This window comes from Nicotiana tomentosiformis, chromosome 2 (genome assembly GCF_000390325.3).
Source record: "Nicotiana tomentosiformis chromosome 2, ASM39032v3, whole genome shotgun sequence".
Classification (NCBI taxonomy): Eukaryota; Viridiplantae; Streptophyta; class Magnoliopsida; order Solanales; family Solanaceae; genus Nicotiana; species Nicotiana tomentosiformis.
In genome coordinates, this window is record NC_090813.1 from 65,508,052 (window position 1) to 65,528,998 (window position 20,947).

The following is a 20,947-nucleotide window of genomic DNA, read 5'->3' on the forward strand; positions in this document are numbered from 1 at the left end:
AAGTGCATCGGCCTCACTGTTTTGTTCTCGAGGTGCATCCTGTAAAGTCCACTCTTTGAAATGGTGCAAAGTGACTTGCAGTTTGTCCAAATACCTTTGCATTCTATCCTCTCGAACTTTGAATGTTTTGTTTACTTGATTTACCACCAGTAAAGAGTCAGATTTGGCTTTAATGACTTCCGCTCCCAAGCTTTTAGCTAACTCGAGACCTACAATCATGGCCTCATACTCGGCCTCGTTGTTAGCCATTCCAATAGTTTTGATAGATTGCCTAATAGTGCTACCCGTAGGCGGCTTTAAAATGATGCCTAGCATGTACCCCTTCACGTTCGAAACCCCATCCGTGAAAAGGATCCATACCCCCCGATGATGTACCCGATTTCGACAAGAGTTCCTTTTCGACTTCGGGTACGAGGGTAGGCGTGAAATTGGCCACGAAGACCGCTAAAATTTAAGACTTGATGGTCGTACGGGGTTGATATTCGATATCATACCCACTGAGTTCGATGGCCCATTTGGCCTATCGGCCCGATAGTTCCGGATTATGCAAAATATTACAAAGCAGGTACGTGGTTAATACGCATATGGGGTGACATTGAAAGTATGGTCTTAACTTTCTAGAGGCGTTTATCAGCGCAAGTGTCAATTTCTCTAAGTGTGGATATCTAGTTTCGACTTCTCCTAAGGTTCAACTTACATAATAAACGAGAAATTGCGTACCTTGCTCTTCTCGAACTAGGACACCACTTACCGCAATTTCTGATACTGCCAAGTACAAGCAAATTTTTTCGCCTGTTTTTGGAGTATGAAGCAGTGGTAGGCTCGATAGATATAGCTTCAATTCCTCTAATGCCTGTTGGCATTCCGGAGTCCAAGCGAAATCATTCTTCTTTTTTAGTAGAGAGAAAAAATTATGACTTCGATCTGACGACCTTGAAATGAATCAGCCTAAGGCATCAATCCGTCTCGTTAGCCTCTGCACGACTATCCTTTCTGGGAATACCGGGCTTTATATGATCCTGGTCAGTGATCAGTATATTTTAATATTCTGGATCCTTATGTTTTGAACACAAATGGTATCAAACCTCAATTTCTTCTTTTGAATACTACTTATAGATAGTCTTCAGAAGAAGGGTTGGTTGCATACCTGCTATAAGGGGGGTGCCCCACTGAATCTGTCGGCCATACGCCCGTTTGGCTCCTCGCGGAGTATAGCTCACATCCAAATATCTGATTACCGACACCTGTCAAAGTCTTCGGCTTGCACGACATTTCCTTCCATTTGCTCCAGCTATGAAAGAAAAGAATGGGCGCAACACTTTATTCTCTTCTACCGCTCTTTGTTTACTTTTGGCCTTCCCGAACTCCTACACGGGCGGAGCATTCTCCGACTTAGAATCGAATTCATACCCGGCAATCTACCTAAGCCTTTCCTCCTTTGAACCTCGCCCTCTCGTCACGCTTGCCGACAACCCGCTTTCTAACCCCCGAGCACTCAGTGGAAGAAGAGAATTTGCGCGTAGCTTCTGGTCTTTGACATCAAAAAAGAAGGTTGTAATAACGGATTCACAATAAACAAAGGCGATTGAAAAACATAAAAAAAAGAAAAAGAAAGGGGGCTTACTCGTGACGATGTCGGGCACCTCTCCTTGTGATCGGGATGAGGTAGATGCCTCCCAACCGAGGGGGCGGATCGAATCGGAGTTTCCTTAGGTAGCCACAACATGGGAGCAGATTCCCAAAAAATCATTCTCTTATTGTGCCGGCAGGCCTGGGCGAACGAGGTAGGGTTAGATTAGATGGAGGAGGACTGTGAACGTCCGTCCCATGAAGCGAGGCGGCGATCAACCATCCACTCTCAAGATTCATATTGATCAATAGATCTCCGCGTCCTGCCAGTTCGCTAAGTAGACTCACTCTACCTAGGGGTAACAAAGGCTGCTTTTACATTATCCACGATGGCGATGTCTTCAATGGCTTTGATTTTATCGGGGTTGATCTCGATTCCCCGATTTGATACCATGAATCCGAGGAACTTGCCCGACCCAACCCCGAAAGCACATTTTTCGGGGTTGAGCTTCATGTTGTAGTTCCTCAAAATCTCGAATGTTTCCTGCAAATGAGACAAATGGTCCTCATTGATTTAAACTTCCATTGATTTACCTATTTGTTCTTCGAATATTTTATTTACTAAGCGTTGGTAAGTAGCGCCCGTATTTTTTAGCCCGAAGGGCATCACATTATAACAATATGTTTCATACTTGGTTATAAATGAAGTCTTTTCCTGGTTTTTCGGGTTCATTTGGATTTGATTATACCCGGAATAGGCATCGAGAAAAGTAAGGACCTCGTGGCCTGGCGTGGCATCGATCATGCAATCGATGTTAGGCAGCGGAAAAGGATATTTGGGGCATGCCTTATTTAAACCCTTATAATCTACACACATTCTAAGTTTGTTCTATTTTTTAGGGACTACAACTACATTGGCTAACCATTAGGGATATTTTACGTCCCGAATAGACCCTATTTTGAGAAGTTTAGTTACCTCGTCCTTTATGAATGTGTGCTTTACCTCGGACTGGGGTCTTCTCTTTTGCTTTACCGGTATAAACCTAGGGTCCATGCTTAGCCGATGCGTCGTTATATCCGGTGGGATCCCTGTTATATCTAAATGGGACCAAGCAAAATAGTCTAAGTTATCGATAAGAAATTGAATAAGCCTTTTCCTGAGTTCGAGGGTTAATCTCGTTCCCAAGTATACCTTTCATTCGGGAAAATGCTCGATTAGTACGACTTGCTCCAATTCTTCAATCGTTGATTGGGTAGCGTCGAAATCATCGGGAACCACGAAAGATCTAGGGATCCTTTGATCATCATCTACCTCGACCTTCTGATTTTCTGCTTGGGTTGAAGCCGACGTCTGTGATTGCTATTTGGCATCTCGTTCCCCTTTTGAGTCTGATCCCTTTGTTGACGAAGGTGAGGATATTGGAATTGCTTCTTCGACTACAAACATTTCCCTCGTGGTCGGTTATTCTCCGTACACTATTTTGACTCCCTTCGGTGTTGGGAATTTAAGAACCTAGTGTAGGGTCGAAGGTATAACTCTCATGTTGTGGATCCATGGCCTTCCAAAAAGGGTGTTGTACCTCATGTCGCCTTCGATTACGAGGAACTTCATTTCCTGGATGGTCCCGACCACGTTTATCGACAGAATTATCTCGCTTTTGGTGGTCTCACATGCCATATTGAACCCGTTTAGAACCATGGTTGCGGGTATGACCTGGTTCTATTGACCGAGTTGTTCTACCACCTTCGATCTAATAATGTGGGCCGAGCTATCTGGATCAATTAACACACGCTTAACTTTAGTTTTATTCATAAGTATAGGTATTACTAGTGCATCATTATGAGATTGCATGACTCCTTCTGCATCTTCATCGTTAAAGGACAAAGTTTCTATGGGTGCGTATTCCTGAGTTCGAGGTCGCTTTTCTCTTACAATCGATGTCTTAGTGCGTTTAAGCAATGGCCCTTGAGGGGTATCGACGCCGCCGATGATCATGTGGATTACGTGTTATGGTTCTTCTTGTTCGTGTTTTTGCCGAAATCCCTATTTTTGAAATGGTTCTTGACCATGTCGCTTAAACATTCTCGAAGGTGCCCTTTATTGAATAACCGGGCTACCTCCTCTCTTAGTTGCCTGCAATCTTCCGTTCTGTGGCCATGGGTGCTATGGTATTCGTACATTTGATTGGGATTCCTCTGGGCATGATCGGTTTGCATGGGTCGAGGTCATTTACTGTCTTTGATGCATCCGATAGCCGACACGAGGGCGGATGCATCGATGTTGAAGTTATACTCCGATAATCGTAGTGCTACTTTAGATCGGGTAGGCCTGTCGAACCCATTCCTGTTCATCATCCCCCAAGATCCTTGACCTCGATCACTTCTTTTGTTGCTTTGTCCGGGGTTACGTCTCGATTCATTGATTCTGTGGTTCCCATTATATAGTCGGTATCGGTCCCTGATCGGACCTTGTTCTCGATTGATATCCCTTCGAGTAGCGGGTTCCGACCCCAACTGATCGTCTTCGACTCTAATTTTTGATTGGTACCGATTATGCATGTCGTCCCAAGTAATAGCTAGGTACTCGATCAGGTTATGCTTCAACCGTCGTGAAGCCGTCGAACTTCGTTCGTTCAGACATTCAGTGAAAGCCTGAACAACCCAATCGTCTATGACCGGTGGCAGATCCATTCGTTCCATTTGAAAATGAGATATGAACTCCCTTAGCATCTCGTTATCCTTTTGTCTTACCTTAAATATGTCCGACTTCCTTGTCTCGATTTTTATGGCCCCGACGTGAGCTTTTACGAAGGAATCTGCAAGCATAGCAAAGGAATCGATAGAATTAGATGGTAAATTATGATACCATATCATTGCTCCCTTGGACAGGGTTTCACCGAATTCTTCAGTAATACGGATTCGATCTCATCATCCTCAAGGTCGTTCCTTTTGATGGAACATGTGTATGAGGTGACATGTTTGTTTGGGTCGGTAGTTCCGTTATATTTAGGAATCTCAGGCATGCGGAATTTCTTTGGGATCGGTTTAGGAGCCGCGCTTGGGGGAAAGGCTTATGTATGAATTTTTTAGAATCTAAGCCCTTCAATATCGGTGGTTCCCCCGGGATCTGATCAATCCTGGAGTTATATGTTTTTACCTTTTTGTCGTTTGCTTCGATCCTTCTTTCTCCCGATTCTATTCGTTTGGTTAGTTCTTCGAACATCTTAGCAATTTCGGTATTAGTCCCCGACTCTTGCTCATTTGATCTTATTATAGATGGTTCCGCTGCATGGGCGTTTTCTCGAGGTTAGCTGGGTTCTGGCCTGCTTGGTATATGGGTTTGACTCTGCAATTGAGCTATTGTTGCCTGTTGAGTTTGCAACATTTCGAAAATCATAACTAAGATGACACTGTTTTCCTCGACGTTATGGGTGTCTCGAGCTGCAGATCGAGTGCCCCCATGAATACTATTTTCAGGTTCAGAATGTAGGTTCGCCTCGATGGCCACATGCGAATTAATGTCTATTGGCACTTCGATTTGAGCTCTGACGGCGTGGACACGCGGTCTTTCGATACTGGGTATCAAGTTGTTGTTCTCATTTTGAAAACCAGCTTCATTGTCGATAGGTAAGGCCACTTAATCGATAGTTAGTCGCTACTAATCTGAAATCAAAGACACTTCCGGAAACAAGCGCAAAATGGTGTGTTTTTGTAGATTCGTATCAAACAACCACTGTTATCCTTAGCCCCACGGTGGGCGCCAAACTGTTTACCCGAAAAACGGATAGAGTTGAATTTGTACATAGTTCTAAGGATATGTGGTATAATTTAATACAAATCATAAGGACAAATAGAAATATCAAATACGGATTGCAAAGAATGTAAAATAAACAAGACTGGAAAGAAGATGATTTTGAGGACTAAGCAAGATGAATCAATTTATGAAGCTTAAAAGGAATAACTCTTCAATATAGGAGTGTATGGTGTTTTAGTTACAATGTGAGCAAAACCTGTCCTTTACAGACATGTAGTCATCCTCTTTATAGTGGAGGATCCTAGTTTAGATATAATTAAAAATACATACTGGGGAGCCCATGATAAATCAGTTTTTTCCTAATTCCCGCCGAGATTCTCTCCCTTAGTGCGGTTGTAACGGCTCTTGTCTGTGAGCTCGAGCTTGATCGGACTCAGTGTTGGTCGGTGTTGTATATAGAGCTCGATGCGGACTTGAGCTCGATGCTGACTCGGGGTCTGGTAATGACTCGGGCTCAGTATCGGTTGGCCTTTGCCCCTTAAGCTCGATCTCATAACATCTCATCATAGTTCGATTCGGACCCGAGCTCGATAATGACTTCGAACTCGGTGTTTGATCTGTCCCCAAAAATCGAAGCTCGTTCGTACCTTCTTCGGATCCCATCTTTGATATTATGAAGATTTTTTTCGATCCATTATGTTTCGATCTCGATCAGACGTATGAAAGCCGAAATCAGTTTATACCGTATACATATATTGAAGTTTTAAATTTTGGGTTGAACAGTTGGAGTATTAAGCTTGGAAAACAAGTTTCGAATCTTCACAGAAGTAATAGTACTAGTTAAATTTTTTCTCATCTGCTTGAAGCTCGATCACCACAGAATCTGGGGGTAAAAAATTCAAAAGTTGATTCAGTTGCACATGCATATGTTGCCCCACGAGTATGAGTTGTCAATTTAATACAGGATAGTAGTAGGAAAAAAACAAGCTTGAGTTGAAAATTAAGATATGATACAAGTAGGAAACAATAATGGAAAACATTTGTACTTTTGGCGAGAGAATGATTGCATACTAACACTAGTTATTTAATTTCTTCATTGGCTAAATAGAGATGTTCACTTTTTAAAATGTAAGTCTTTCAATAAATATAAACGACAAAATACAACAGAGTTTTATCTGCAAAACTGTGGAAAATTTTGCAAAGAAGCCATGAATCCTGATCTAGGAGTTATATGCAGTGTACACCAGCACTTATTTGTCCGTTGGCGGAGAAGAGCTTTGGAACTCCAGAACATACATGTCTGTAGTAATTAATTGCTTTTGTTACTTCTTGGAATTTCATGTGGAATAAGAGCCAAAGTTCTTGGAATTGCATGTGGAATTGAGCAAAAGCTATAATTTTAAATGCACCTTCATGTTGTCTCCAGACAAAGCGTCAAAGCCTTTGCTTTTTTTCTTCGGAAAGGGCATAAATATCCCTCTAAACTTGTCTTGAATTTGCAGTTACATAGTATACTTATTTTGCCGGAGTTCTATTGAACAAAAGCTAGAATTTTATATGTCCCTTCATGTTGGTTCTAAGACAAAGGCTTTTTATTTTTATTTTATTGTATGGCCGTTCTTAAAAAAATAGTCGAAAACGTATATTTTTATATATATATATATTATGTATATGATATATAAAAATTATACTATAAATTTTATACATATTTTTTATTACCGAATGTAAATAATTTCTGACGAGTAAAAGTGACAAAAGCCTTTCTTTTTTTTTTCTATTGGGAAAATGCATAAGAGCCCTTTATACTTATCTTGGATTTACAGTTACATACTTCTATCTTGGGGGTAACAGAATTCTTGCAAAGAACGTACAAGTGGGTTATTGCAAATCCGAGAAAATTTTAGGGGTTTGTTTATTATTCTTAAAAGTGTGGGGAGACCTTTTATGATTTTTTTTAAATTTTTAATGATAATGATGGTGTATAGAGTATAGACCAAATTGCTGGGGTAAAAAATTTGGGGAGAAAACTTATTCACAACTCACAAGTAATGGAACAGTTCTATATGCTAAAAATAGTCTAAATATCCCCACTTTAATAATTCTTTCTGGCTTTCCTTTTGTTCTTTTTAAAGCTTTATGCATGGAGAATCATAATTCCCGTTCCCAACAAAATAAAAAAAATAAAAAAAATAGTCTTTAAGCAACGAAAACTGGAAAGTTAACCATTCCTCTATATAATAATTACACAAACACATGTACATTTTGAATTGGATAATAGTTAGAAATTAGAGATCTTCATTGCATTTTCTTAAACTCTCAATAAATCAAAGACCTTGCAGGACTTCTTTTGACATTGAGATCAAAATCTCTTTGGAGAACATAAGCACGCCTACAAATAGAAAATCAACCAAAAATTAATAGAAAATTATCAACAACATACCATTAAAGCAGAGAAGGGAGAAAGAATGAAGATTCATACATTGAAGCAACGCCTTCTTCTTTGATGTCTTTTCAAGACTTTATTTAACTTAGCAGCCATTTCTCTGTGTGATAGAATTTGGGCAGCTGGTGAGCTCAATAACACATGACTTCTTTGAATTGGAGGAGACCACAAACCGCTCTTTGAATAATCAAAATCAAACTCTGATAAATCAGAAAACTTTGAGAGCAGCCTTTCTGATACTGACTTAGAAACCAACTGAGTTTTCAGTGGAGAGGAAATTATTGCAGTTTCATCTTGCCATGAACATGGAGAAGAGGAAGATAATGAGATTTCAGACATGGTGTGCATTTCTTTTAATTCAAAGTGAGGGGTACATATATAAAAAGGAGACAAGATTTTAGAGAAGAATATAAAAAGGAATGATGCATGATAAAGACGTGTATGGACGTATGCAATAATGGAGAGTGGAAAAGGAGAAAGTGGACGTGGGTTGTATCATTATAAATATTGAGGCTCATATTTGGTGTTACAATATCAATATGTTATATGGGGTTGGACTTGGTGTTTAGTGGCTGGATGGTCGCAATGACGGAGTTAGAATTTTTATCAAGAGAGAAAGAAAAATTAACACTAAAAGATGAAGCTAAAGAAATTTACCATATTGTTATCTGTATTATTAAGAAAAATTAACCTTACAAACACAATATAATTTTCTGGCAAAGGATTGGCCTAAGTGGTCTTTTGGACATAAATTAGTTGACAATCAGATTGATAATAAATAGGGAACATGAGGAATTGGAACCAATATTTTGGCATCCACATAAAATTAGTGTCCATAACTCACATATGATATAACGAGTACAATCGTTAACAGTCATTAGTCTATTTCTTTTGGTTAAGCTATAGATAAGTCATTATCAACACATGTATATGTGTACATATCAAGTTATGACAAATTAGTTCCTATGTTCAAGGAATTTCTCAACTTTCGTGGTCATAAATGATCTTTCACCCATTTATAATAACATACCTACAATTCGTGCCAAGAAACATTTGGTCTTTTTCCTCTTTGCTATAACTATCATAGTTTTCTATGCATATCAATAAAGCAACTCACATGGGAGTTAACAATATATTAAAGGGATTGTACATATATACAGACAACACACAATTATTTCATTCTGGCAGATCCAAGACTTGCAATTTTTCTAGTCTATCTTAAAAGCTGGCTCCTAATTGCCACCCTATTTCCTCGCGCAATTATATTGGAGTTTCATATTGTTTGCTTTGGGCGTAAAACAAACTAACCTCTATAAGAAGTCTGTAATATTAATCGAGTCGAATCGTTGATTATTATTGTGCTCTCGTATATATATAGATAATGCATAATAACTAAATAACTAATAGGGTAATCTATATGATAATTTTGTTAAGATGATTCCACGGTATGTTTTGAACTGAAATGTTTAGAGACTGCTCTTACTCTTCTTGCTCTTGCACCATATGATACATCTACCTCCACACTTTAACCTCTTGAGTGAACTCTCTTGTTTTCAAACGTTATTTTTTTGAGTAACTTATTTTCTCATTTTGCTCTTGGATTGTATTTAAGGACTCGTTCGTCCATAAAAAAAAACATATTTTTGTAATATGACCAAATTTTCATGACATTTGCCATGACATAATATCCATTGTAATAAATTTGTGGTTCATGACATTTGCCATGATATAATATCCATTATAACAAATTTGTGGATCGTGACATTTGCCATGACATAATATCCATTATTAGACCAAAGATTTTTTGCTATAAATAGAGGAGTTTCTCCTCATTTGAAAACACACCAATTCAAGAGCTTTTCACTCTTGGCTTTCTTTCTCCTCCTTTATTTCATTATAGAGTATTTTGTAAGAGAGTGAGTATTGGGAAACACTTGTGTGAACCCTTTGTTTGGAGTGATCTTGTGAGGTTAATCTCTTGAGGTATTTGGGATTAATTAGAGTATTTACTCTAATTTTGTACTCTCTTTTATACTCATGTTGGTATAGTGAAATTGCTCCTCTCCGCTTGTGGACGTAGGTCACCTTGACCGAACTATGTTAAATTTGTGTCTTCTTTATATTCTTTAATTGTCGTTATTATCAACTTCCATTGTCTTTTGTTATTGTCATTATACCGTTGTTTGGCTAAATTCCGTACTACCCGGGTTCCCGATCCTAATAAATTAGTATCAGAGCCAGATCTAACCGGGTTAGTTTAAATAGCCAAAATGACTCTAACAAAGTCTTATATTGAGAAATTTGACCGAAGTGCAAACTTCGGAATGTGACAATTAAAGATGGAAGCTATCCTAATTCAGGATGGCTTAGATTTGGCACTGCAAGGAAAGGAGAAGATGCCGGATAAAATGACGGACGAGGAGTTTGCCGTCATAGACAAAAAGGCAAAAACATGTATTATTTTAAATCTTTCAAATGAGGTTTTGCATGAAGTTGCAGCAGAAAGCTCAGCCAAAGGCATATGGGAAAAGCTTAAAACCCTATATATGAAAAAAAAAAAATGAAAAAAAGAAGAAGTAGAAAACAGGCTTTACCTAAAGCAAAAACTCTACACTTTTCGTATGGCTGAAGGTACCTCTATACTTACTCATCTTGATACTTTTGATTCTTTTCTTATGGATTTAAGTAACATAGATGCTGAAATCAAAGATGAGGATCAAGTTGTGTTATTGCTTGTTTCCTTACCCCAATCGTTTAAACATATAAGAGATATTATGCTTTATGGAAAGGATAATATCTCTTATAAAGATATCAAATCTATTTTGAAATCAAAAGAAAAAATAAATAGAGATATTACTGGGAAAACTAGTGGGAACCAAGGGGAAGGCTTATTCATAAGAGGTAGATCCAATAAGAAAGATTCAAGTAGTGAGAAACCTAAATCAAGGTCAAAATCCAGATACAGAAATGTCATGTGCAAATATTGTCATAAGAAAGGTCACATTATTTCTGAATACTTTAAATTGAAAAACAAAGAAACGCATACAGAAAAGAAAAATGAGCACAAAAATATTGACACTGCCGAAGCAAGTGTAGCTACTGATGAGACTGAGGGAACTATTTTTTTAGCAACTAATAATAGTTTCAAATCTAACAATGAGTGAATTTTAGATTTGGGTTGTTCTTATCATATGTGTCACAGTCGGGATTTATTTACCACATATGAATCTATTGGAGGTGAAGTTATCTTGATGGGCAACAATGTTGCCTGCAAAGTTATTGAAAAAGGTACAGTCCGAATCAAAATGTACGATAGTGTGGTGAGAACTCTCACCGATGTTAGACATGTTCCTAACTTGAAGAAAAATCTCATCTCTTTGGGCACTCTAGAATCTCTTGGGTGCAAGTATACAGGTGAAGGTGGAGTTCTGAAAATTTCTTATGGTGCTCTTGTGATCATGAAAGCACGCAGATCTGGTACGTTGTATACTCTTTTGGGATCTACTGTTATAATTGCTGCGAGTTTCAATATCAGATAAATCAGATTCTGACATCACCAAATTGTGGCATATGTGATTGGGGCATATAAGTGAAAAAGGTCTTTCCATCCTCAGCAAAAGAGGTCTCTTATGTGGCTAAAGTACCAGAAATATGGAGTTTTATGAACATTGTGTGTTCAGAAAGCAGAAAAGAGTCAACTTCAAATCTCCAGCGATTCATAGAACAAAAGGTACTTTGGATTACATTCATCCAGATCTTTGGGGTCCTTCACGTACCCCATCAAAAGGTGGTGCCAGGTATATGTTAACTTTCATTGATGATTATTCAAGGAAAGTTTGAGTTTATTTCCTGAAAAATAAAAGTAATGTTTACTTAAATTTCAAACAATGAAAATTTTTGATTGAGAAGCAAACAGGAAAACAGGTTAAGCGGCTTAGAACGGATAATGGCTTGGAATTTTGTAATGATGAATTCAACGAATTTTGCAAGAATGAAGGAATTGCTCGACATCGTACTGTGAGAATGACACCTCAGTAAAATGGTGTGGCAGAAAGGATGAATAGAACTCTTTTGGAAAGGGCTCGTTGCATGATTTCAAATGCTGGGCTGACAAACGCCTTTTGGGCAGAAGCTATCTCTACAGCTTGTTATATTATCAACCGAGCTCCTTCTGCACCTTTGAACTTTAAGACTCCAGAGGAAGTATGGTCAGGTACTCCTGCTAGTTATCTGATTTAAATATATTTGGTTGCCATGCATACATGCATGTAAATGCTGAAAAATTAGAGCCAAGGGATAAAAAGTGCATTTTTCTTGGGTATGCATCTGGGGTGAAAAGATACCGACTATGGTATCCTGATTCCATGGCACCAAAATTTATAATTAGCATAGAAGTAACCTTTAATGAATCCTCTATGTTACAGTATAGAAAAGAGTCTTCTAGTTCTTGTGATACAGATAAAAGAAAGTGTACACAGAACCAGGTGGAGATTGAGATTGGCATTCCTTCTAAACCAAGCTCATCAACTTTGGAGCAAAATACAGTTGAAACTCCTGAAGTTGAGACAGAAGCTGAAATTCCTGAAGTTGAGACTCCTGAAGTTGAACCAGAAGAAGATGAGTATTCTATAGCCTAACATAGACCAAGAAGAGAAGGTAAACAACCATTAAGGTTTGTAGATTATGTTGCATTTGCTTTTTCAGTTGCATAGAAAACTGAAAAAATTGGAGAACCATCAAAATATTCAGAAGCAGTTTCTGGTGCTGACTCAGCCAAGTGGCTAATTGTAATGAATGAAGAAATCTAGTCTCTCCACAAGAATGGTACTTGATCTTTTGTGAAGCCGCCATCAGAAAAAAGAATTGTTGGTTGCAAATGGGTCTTCAAGAAAAAGGATGGCATTCCAGTGGTTGAAGATGCGAGGTATAAGGCACGATTAGTTGCAAAGGGCTATAGTCAGGTACAAGGAGTTGATTTTAATGATATTTTCTCACATGTTGTTAAACATAACTCTATTCGTGTCTTGCTTAACTTCGTTGCCATGTATGATTTGGAATTAGAACAACTTAATGTTAAGACAACTTTCTTACATGGTGAACTTGAGGAACAAATATACATGCATCAACCCGAAGGATTTGAAATTGAAGGAAAAGAAGATCATGTTTGCTTGTTGAATAAATCTTTGTACGGATTAAAGCAGTCTCCAAGACAATGGTATAAAAGGTTTGATTCCTTTATGTTGGGTCATGGTTATTCGAGGAGCATGTATGATAGTTGTCTTTACTTTCGGAAGTTAAATAATGGTTCATTTGTGTACCTATTATTATATGTTGATGACATGCTCATTGCTGCTAAGGATTTAACAGAAATTCACAACTTGAAAAGTCAGCTGAAAAGTGAATTTGAGATGAAAGATTTGTTAGCAGCAAAGAAAATCCTTGGCATGGAGATCAAAAGAGATCGAAAAGCCAACAGGCTATTTCTGACCCAGAAGAAGTACTTGGAGAAAGTATTGGAGAGATTTGGCATGAAAGATGCTAAACCAGTTAGTACCCCTCTTGCTACTCATTTTAAGTTATCAGCTGCTCAGTCCCCGCAGTCAGAGGAAGAAGAGAGGTACATGGCACATGTTCCTTATTCCAGTGCAGTCGGCAGTATTATATATGCAATAGTTTGTATATGTCCAGACATTTCACAAGCAGTGAGCGTGGTAAGCCGGTATATGGCTTGCCCTGGTAAAGCACATTGGCATGCTGTGAAATGGATTCTCAGATACTTATGAGGTACTTCAAACACATATTTGGAGTTTGGGAGAAATACTAACACTTTGGTTGGTTTTGTAGACTCAGATTATGCAGGTGATCCTAACAAAAGAAGATCACTCACAGGCTATGTATTTTACATCGGTGGTTGCGCTATTAGTTAGAAAGGTACATTACAACATGTAGTAGCTTTATCTACTACCGAAACAGATTATATGGCAGTGATCGAGGCGATCAAAGAAGCTTTATGGTTGAAGGGTCTATTGCGGAACTCAGTTTACACCAAAATGGTATTACCATTTTTTGTGATAGTCAAAGTGCCATTCACTTGACTAAAGATTAAGTATATCATGGGAGGACGAAGCACATTGATATAAAGTATCATTTCATCCGAAAAACCATTGCTGAAAGAAAAGTCTCTGTTCAGAAGATCAATACTAGAGACAATCCTGCTGACATGTTCACAAAACCTCTTCTAGTGTTCAAGTTCAAGCTTTGCCTGAACTTGATTGGCATTTATGAAGAATGATTTTGCCCATTAGGGTTTTTGCGGAGAATGTGGAGCAAATTTACTATATATAAGTCAAAATTAGGCCAATGTGGAGATTTGTAATATGACCAAATTTTCATGACATTTGCCATGACATAATACCCATTGTAACAAATTTGTGGTTCATGACATTTACCATGACATAATATTCATTATAACAAATTTGTGGATCATGACATTTGCCATGACATAATATCCATTATTAGGCCAAGGATTTCTTGCTATAAATAGAGGAATTTCTCATTTGAAAACACATCAATTCAAGAGCTTTTCACTCTTGTCTTTCTTTCTCCTCCTTTATTTCATTATATAGTATTTTGTAAGAGAGTGAGTGTTGGGAAACACTTGTGTGAACCCTTTCTTTGGAGTGATCTTGTGAGGTTATTGTCTTTGGGTATTTGGGATTAATTAGAGTATGTACTCTAATTTTGTACTCTCTTTTGTACTCTTGTTGGTATAGTGGAATTGCTCATCTCCGCTTGTGGACGTAGGTCACCTTGACCGAACCACATTTAATTTGTGTCTTCTTTATATTCTTTAATTCCCTTTATTATATTGTCTTTGTTATTGTCATTATACCGTTATTTGGCTAAATTTCGCACTACCCGGGTTTCCGATCCTAACAATATTTTTTTTCAAAAATTTATTTGTCTATGAAATTTTGTAAGTTTTTAGAAATTTTTCGAAAATGAGTTTTTTCAAAAAAAAAAAAAAAAAGAACTCTCTACTCACAAAAGTGCAATATTTTTTCAGTAAAAAATATATCAAAATATAATTTTAAATTTTAAATATTATTTAACAACTTAATTCAAAATATCAGTTTTTAAAAAAAAATTATAATTTTTATGTCAAAACGCCTGCTAAGAAAGTTGAAATTGTCACTAACTTTCTAATATGCGTTCATTTCTGTACTTTTGAATATATACTGATCTGGCATGTGAGAAATAGTTTCCCATGTTAGAAATTCTAATAAAAAAGGGAAATGTCATTTAATGCACCGCTGTAACTTATGGAAAATTGTGTATCAAAAGGCTTGCCTTAAAGCAGGACAAAAAGAAAAGATATTTTGCAGTGACAAAATCATAGTGTGAAACTCTTTGTACACTGTCAAAGATTGTGAGTCAGTGCTAGTATTAATTATGAAGGCACTATTGATGAGACAACAAATAAATGTGACTGATAATAGGTGCAATCTACCTGTTTCATCTAATCCCAACTTACGATTTCCTAAAGTCAATTGTAAGAAAGTCAAAACACTTCTTAAAAGTACTTCTAAAACTATGAGACCAGGATATTTTTAAATTTTTAATGACTTGCGTGTAGTTTTAACCTCTGTTTTGAAAAGACAGAATTGGGATTCGCCTGGGCTCGCTTTGGGACGGAGCACTCGTAAAACGTCCCTGAATTTATGTGTGAGGCTTAGTTCCGTGAGACTTACGCCCCGGACACGCCCAACGTCTAGCGTACTGGGCTCGCCTAATAAAACTTTATACAATTGTGTGTAACTAACATTGTAAATTCTCAAATTTTCTTAATAAATCGTTGACTATTAAGAATTATTTTTTTCTTAATCATAAATCATTAAGTTGAGAGTATTTTATGTCATAATTAAAATAAAAATTATTGCACGTTACCCAATAAGACTGCTATAATAGTAAATTTTAAATAAATCTTTCATTTAAAAGTATTTATTTATTAACTTTTGTTATGTCTTTATTATATAATAGTCCATAAATTTTTAAATAATTATTTTTCTAAATATTTTTTTTTCACGTTTACGAGATACAATACTTATTAATTTAATAGCTCAGTATTAGCTAGCAACTATTTACAAATAATTAGTTATCATGGTATAGTATGGTGAATTATGTGTCACTTTATTAACCTATTGAAACTTAAAAATAAATGATGCTAGAGAATCATATTTAAATTGTGAATTATATTTTTATATAAATTCTTTTTTAAATAAAAAGCATATTAAATAAAAGGAGTATTTTAAAAAAAATATCAAAATTATAATATCGAAATTCTTTCAAAATTCATTACTCCTTAAGAGATACATATAAGATTTCGCATCGAATACATTACTTTTGATGTTTGAATTGTAACGACATCGCAGCTAATTTGCATATTATGATATATGTCATACTTTTCGTATTATTCATAGTTGAATTATAATTTATAAATATTTAAATAGATTATTTGTTATAATTTTATAATTTTAATGTAATTTTTATAATCATTTTTTATTTTATACTCCTTCGGTCCACAATCAATAATCATTTTACCTTTGGCACACCTATTAAGAAAATACGAACTCCTAGAGAAAAAAAGATATATTACTAAACTAATCATAATTAATTGTTATCTTGACACATTGTAATATGTAAATAAAGGCAAAGTTTGAAAAAATAAAATTAATTCCTTCTTGATTATGTAAATGGATACTTATTTTGGACCAAAATAAAAAGGTAAAATTGTCACTTATTATGGACCGGAGGGAGTACTATTTTAAAATTCTTGAAATTAGTAAAATTTAAAGATCCGTGGGACTTTCGCTCCATATCTCAGGGCTTACGCCTCGCCTCGAAAACGCCTCGCCTCACGCCCCCACCTTTTAAAACATTCGTTTTAACTATCTAAATATTATTTTCAAGTGACGATTTTATGCCTTATATTACTGTGAGCTCTGGTCAACTTTTTCATAACAAGAAGATAAAATACATAAAGTCCCCATTAAACTTGTCCAAAAAACAGGTTTGAGCACTTAAACTAACCGAGAATTTCTTTACCCCTAAACATATTTGGAGTGAATTACTTTCCCCCCATGAAGCACTAATATCAGTCTCATAATATAAGATGCTTCACGCATGCGCTCCACGTCAGCACCATGTCAGCGCCACATCAGAAATCTTCAATCTTTGGTAATTTTTACTCTTTTTTTTTTTTTTTTTTACTTATATTTTTACACTAATAATCCCAATTAACAACTTAAATACTTGAATAATAATATAACCAACATCTCTCTCTTCAATCAAATGAGTATAAAATTTAGATTCAAACAAAATCTCAATCTATTTCTCTTTCTTCAGCAAAACAATCACACAACCTACAGATATGTCTCCAATCGATTCTCCTTTCAATTCATATCCGAAATGCTCCTTTAATTTTTTTCCATTTTACTTCCACCCGTTGTGTGAGACACCGCCACATTTTATTGTTGAAGATGTTAAATGATTTATTGCAGTGAGGTAAGTCGACGACGACGACCTCTGTTGTAGCGCTAATCCTCACTGCGGCTTCATTCTCTTGTTTCGTCATTTACAGAGCTGAGTGAAAATGTTGGGTTCAAAATATGAATAGGTCATATTAATTCTTTTGTCTTATAGTTTAGTACAAGTCTGCACATTAATTCAAAATATTCTACTATGTTTAATGAAAAAATAAACTTAGAAAAAAAGAAGAAGAAAGAAACAAAAACTGAAGAAGAAAGGGGGAAAAGGAGAACGAAGGGGAGTGGTTGAAGAAGGAGAAGTTAGAAAGGAAAAGGGCCCACCTTTTCATATTTTTTATCATGTGCGCGCTTAAAAAAAATTCTTTTCTTTTTTTGCCACGTCAACTATTATGGGAGAAAATAATTCACTCCAAATATGTTTAGGGGGTAAAGAAATGCTCGTTTAGTTTAAGTGTTCAAACCTATTTTTTGAACAAGTTTATTGGGGTCTTCGTGTATTTTATACCTAGCAAAAAAAAAGGACAAACATTTTCAATATACTTATAAGAAACTTTCCTTTTTTTTTTCATCTCTTAAAACTTAGTGAAAATCTTCCCCTTTTTTTTCTTTAAAATACTGTCTAGGTATTAAATTCAGTAAACAAGATTCTTTTGTATTCTTTTTCCCCTATCTTATTTTGGTTCTCTATTTTGGACCTTCGCGGGAGTCTCCCAAAGAAATAGCGTGGAAATTTTTTTAGTTTACTATTTATAATTTGACCTCGTTAAGAAAAGTTTTGGAAATAGGACCTTTTGCTAAAAATTTAAAATATGTTGGTTAAATGATAAGTTATGTGTCTTACTATATTTTGATGATTTAACAAACTTTGTTGAGAACCAAATGGGGAACATGTTCCACATCCTTTGAGTGCTCAAAGATCAATAAGTCTCAAGTTTGAAACATGTTCTAACATTCAGAGTCCAAGAAACAACAGAGGGAACAGATCGACATCAGTTCCCTTGCTGACAGTACCAATCAACTCCCCACAGTTGTAAAGTGACTACAACTGTTCCTCTGCACACGTGCAACAGTGCAAACAGTAGAGCAGTCACTTTATGGGGAATGTCTTTTATACCAAACATGCTTGTATCATTCAAGTAATGTCACTTATGTATTATTAACATGAAACAAAGTAAAAAACAACACACTTTCATACTCTAGAATTCATCAAGCTCTCTCTCAAGTGTATTGCCAACCCGCAAGTGACATTCAAGACGTCAAGAACAAAGAGCAATATAACGAAGGACCAGTTTCCTGCATTGAGTCATCATATATCCTTAGTTGTATACCATCTTTGTCAAAGTGATTTACTTGTAATTCCTACTTAGCTTAGTTAGAAGCATTGTATAAGAAACCTTTGTAAAATCATAAATCATGTGTTTGTGTCTTGGCTAAAGTTAGTCGAGTTGTAAGCTTTGTAATAGAGTTATTATAAAATGGGCTTGTAATAGAGTTATTACAAGTTAGTGAGGGATTAAGAGGTTAATTCCTAGGTTACAATAGTTTGTAATCTGAAGTTTGCTCAGTAGTGAAGTTAAAATCCTACAAGGGTAGGTTGTGGTTTTTAATACCGTGAGCTGGGAGTTTTTCACGTAAAACTCTATTGTGTTATTTACTTACAGCTGTGTAAGTGTATTCTGTAGGAATTAATAGAGGTTCTCTATATAAGTTTGGTGGACCCTTAGTGTCTATTAATTGGTATCCGAGTAGGTTCTTTCTATCAGGCTAACACCTAGAAAGGATCCTCATAGCTGCTCCACCAAACTTCGAAGAAGGTCAATCCACCTACAAACCACCAAGATTCAATAGCCAATACTATAGATGGTGAAAGACAAGGATGCATGATTTTATCATGGCTGAAGATTCAGAGTTCTAGGATGTTATCTGAGACGGTCCTTTCGTTCCTATAAAAACCACTGGGGAACCAGTAGTGACAGTTCCCAAGTCTAGGAAGGAATACAATGATGTTGACTGCAAGGCTATAGAGAAGAACTTTCGAGCAAAGAAAATCCTCGTCTGTGGCATTGGGCCAGATGAATACAACATGATTTCGGCTTGTTAATCTTCCAATGAGATCTGGGAAGCTCTCCAAACAGCACACGAAGGGACAACTCAAGTCAAACAGTCGAAGATTGATATGCTAACCACTGAGTATAAACTCTTCAGGACGAAGGACGATGAGTCCATTCAGGACATGCACACTCGTTTCACCTCTATCATCAATGAGCTCCATTCCCTGGGAGAAATCATTCCAAGGAACAAACTTATCAGGAAAATACTCAACGTATTACCTGGTTCCTGGGAAAGCAAAATAAATGCTATCACGGAGGCAAAGGATCTACAAAAGCTAACCATTGATGAACTCATTGGTAATTTAAATTTCAAGCCGTTCACATAGTACACATTTTCAATTGAGTGGTGAGTGACTTCCCAATTCTTCCTACTCCCAGAATGTATCCCTTTTTGCCATTGCCAAAGGACACACTCCCTCCTTGCAAGGCTTTGAGTGAAACGAAATCATCGATGCTTCCAGTCATGTTCTTAGAACAACCACTATCCATGTATCATTTTTGGCTAGTTCCTTTCACTGCTCCCTGCACAAGAGAATCAAGGATTAGACTTAAAAACCCAAACAAGTTTGGGTTCCTTGTAGTGAGGAAATGATCAAATTAAATTTCTTTTTGTCCAGGCATGCAGTATACATTTTTAACGGAGGGACCAGGTTCCTTAGCAGTAGTTGCCTTTTCAACAAACACCTTGGTTTTCTGTTGGGACTGAATTCTAACCTTATAGTTTTCTTTAAAGTGACCAGTGTTGCCACAGTGAGTGCAAAGCCAGTTATCGGGGACAGTAACATACTTGCTATGTGGATTGTAGGGAGTCTTTTTCCTTTAGAACCCGATGCCCTGCCTGTTCCCACAATTGCTTGTATACATGGAAACAATTGTATCAGAGGAACTGGTCCATTTTAGAGATTTTTCAAGGTCATTTTTAACTTTGCCTAGATCTTCTTGAAGTTGTCTATTTCTTTCAAGTTCAGCACACATACTAGATTTCACAGATTGTAGTTTATTTTCAAGCTTAATGTGTGCCTCACTTGCAACTTCCTTCCCCTTTTGGACAGTCCCAGAATTGTTTCCCTTTTTTAATTACTCTATTGTTTCTTTTAGGTCCATGATGACTACTAACAAGTCATCTCTCTCATTCTCTATGTTTTCAGCCTTTTTAATTAGAACATTTTTTTCTTTCACTAGATTCTCGATGGGTTCTTTTAGGTCGGCCACTACAACTACTAAATCATCTCTCTCATTTTCTACCTCTTGTAACTCTATAGTTAAGGCATTTTTATCATTTTTAAGATTGTGATAAGTGTCAATTAAAATATTTCCCAAGGATATGAGCTTTTTCTGGGAGTAAGACTTCAGATTTCCCTGAATGTCTAGAAAGTTTACCTCATCATCATCATTATCTTCATCATCGTCAGATTTTTCCATCAAGGCAAAGATAGAATCATAATTAACTGCTTCACTTTCGACTGCCATCATGGAGATGTCACCTTGTGCATCATCTTCTCCAGATTCGTTGGAAGAGTCT

The 20,947-nt window shown here is 36.6% G+C and overlaps 1 long non-coding RNA gene across 1 annotated transcript; it reads right to left on the reverse strand.

The window, feature by feature from the left end:
* Window positions 1-7,518: 7,518 nt before the first annotated feature.
* Window positions 7,519-8,146, reverse strand: LOC104091851 (uncharacterized). The gene is made up of 2 exons (XR_011413937.1): window positions 7,803-8,146; window positions 7,519-7,712 (listed from the first exon to the last, which is right to left on the reverse strand). It is a non-coding gene; the product is annotated as an uncharacterized lncRNA (long non-coding RNA).
* Window positions 8,147-20,947: the final 12,801 nt, after the last annotated feature.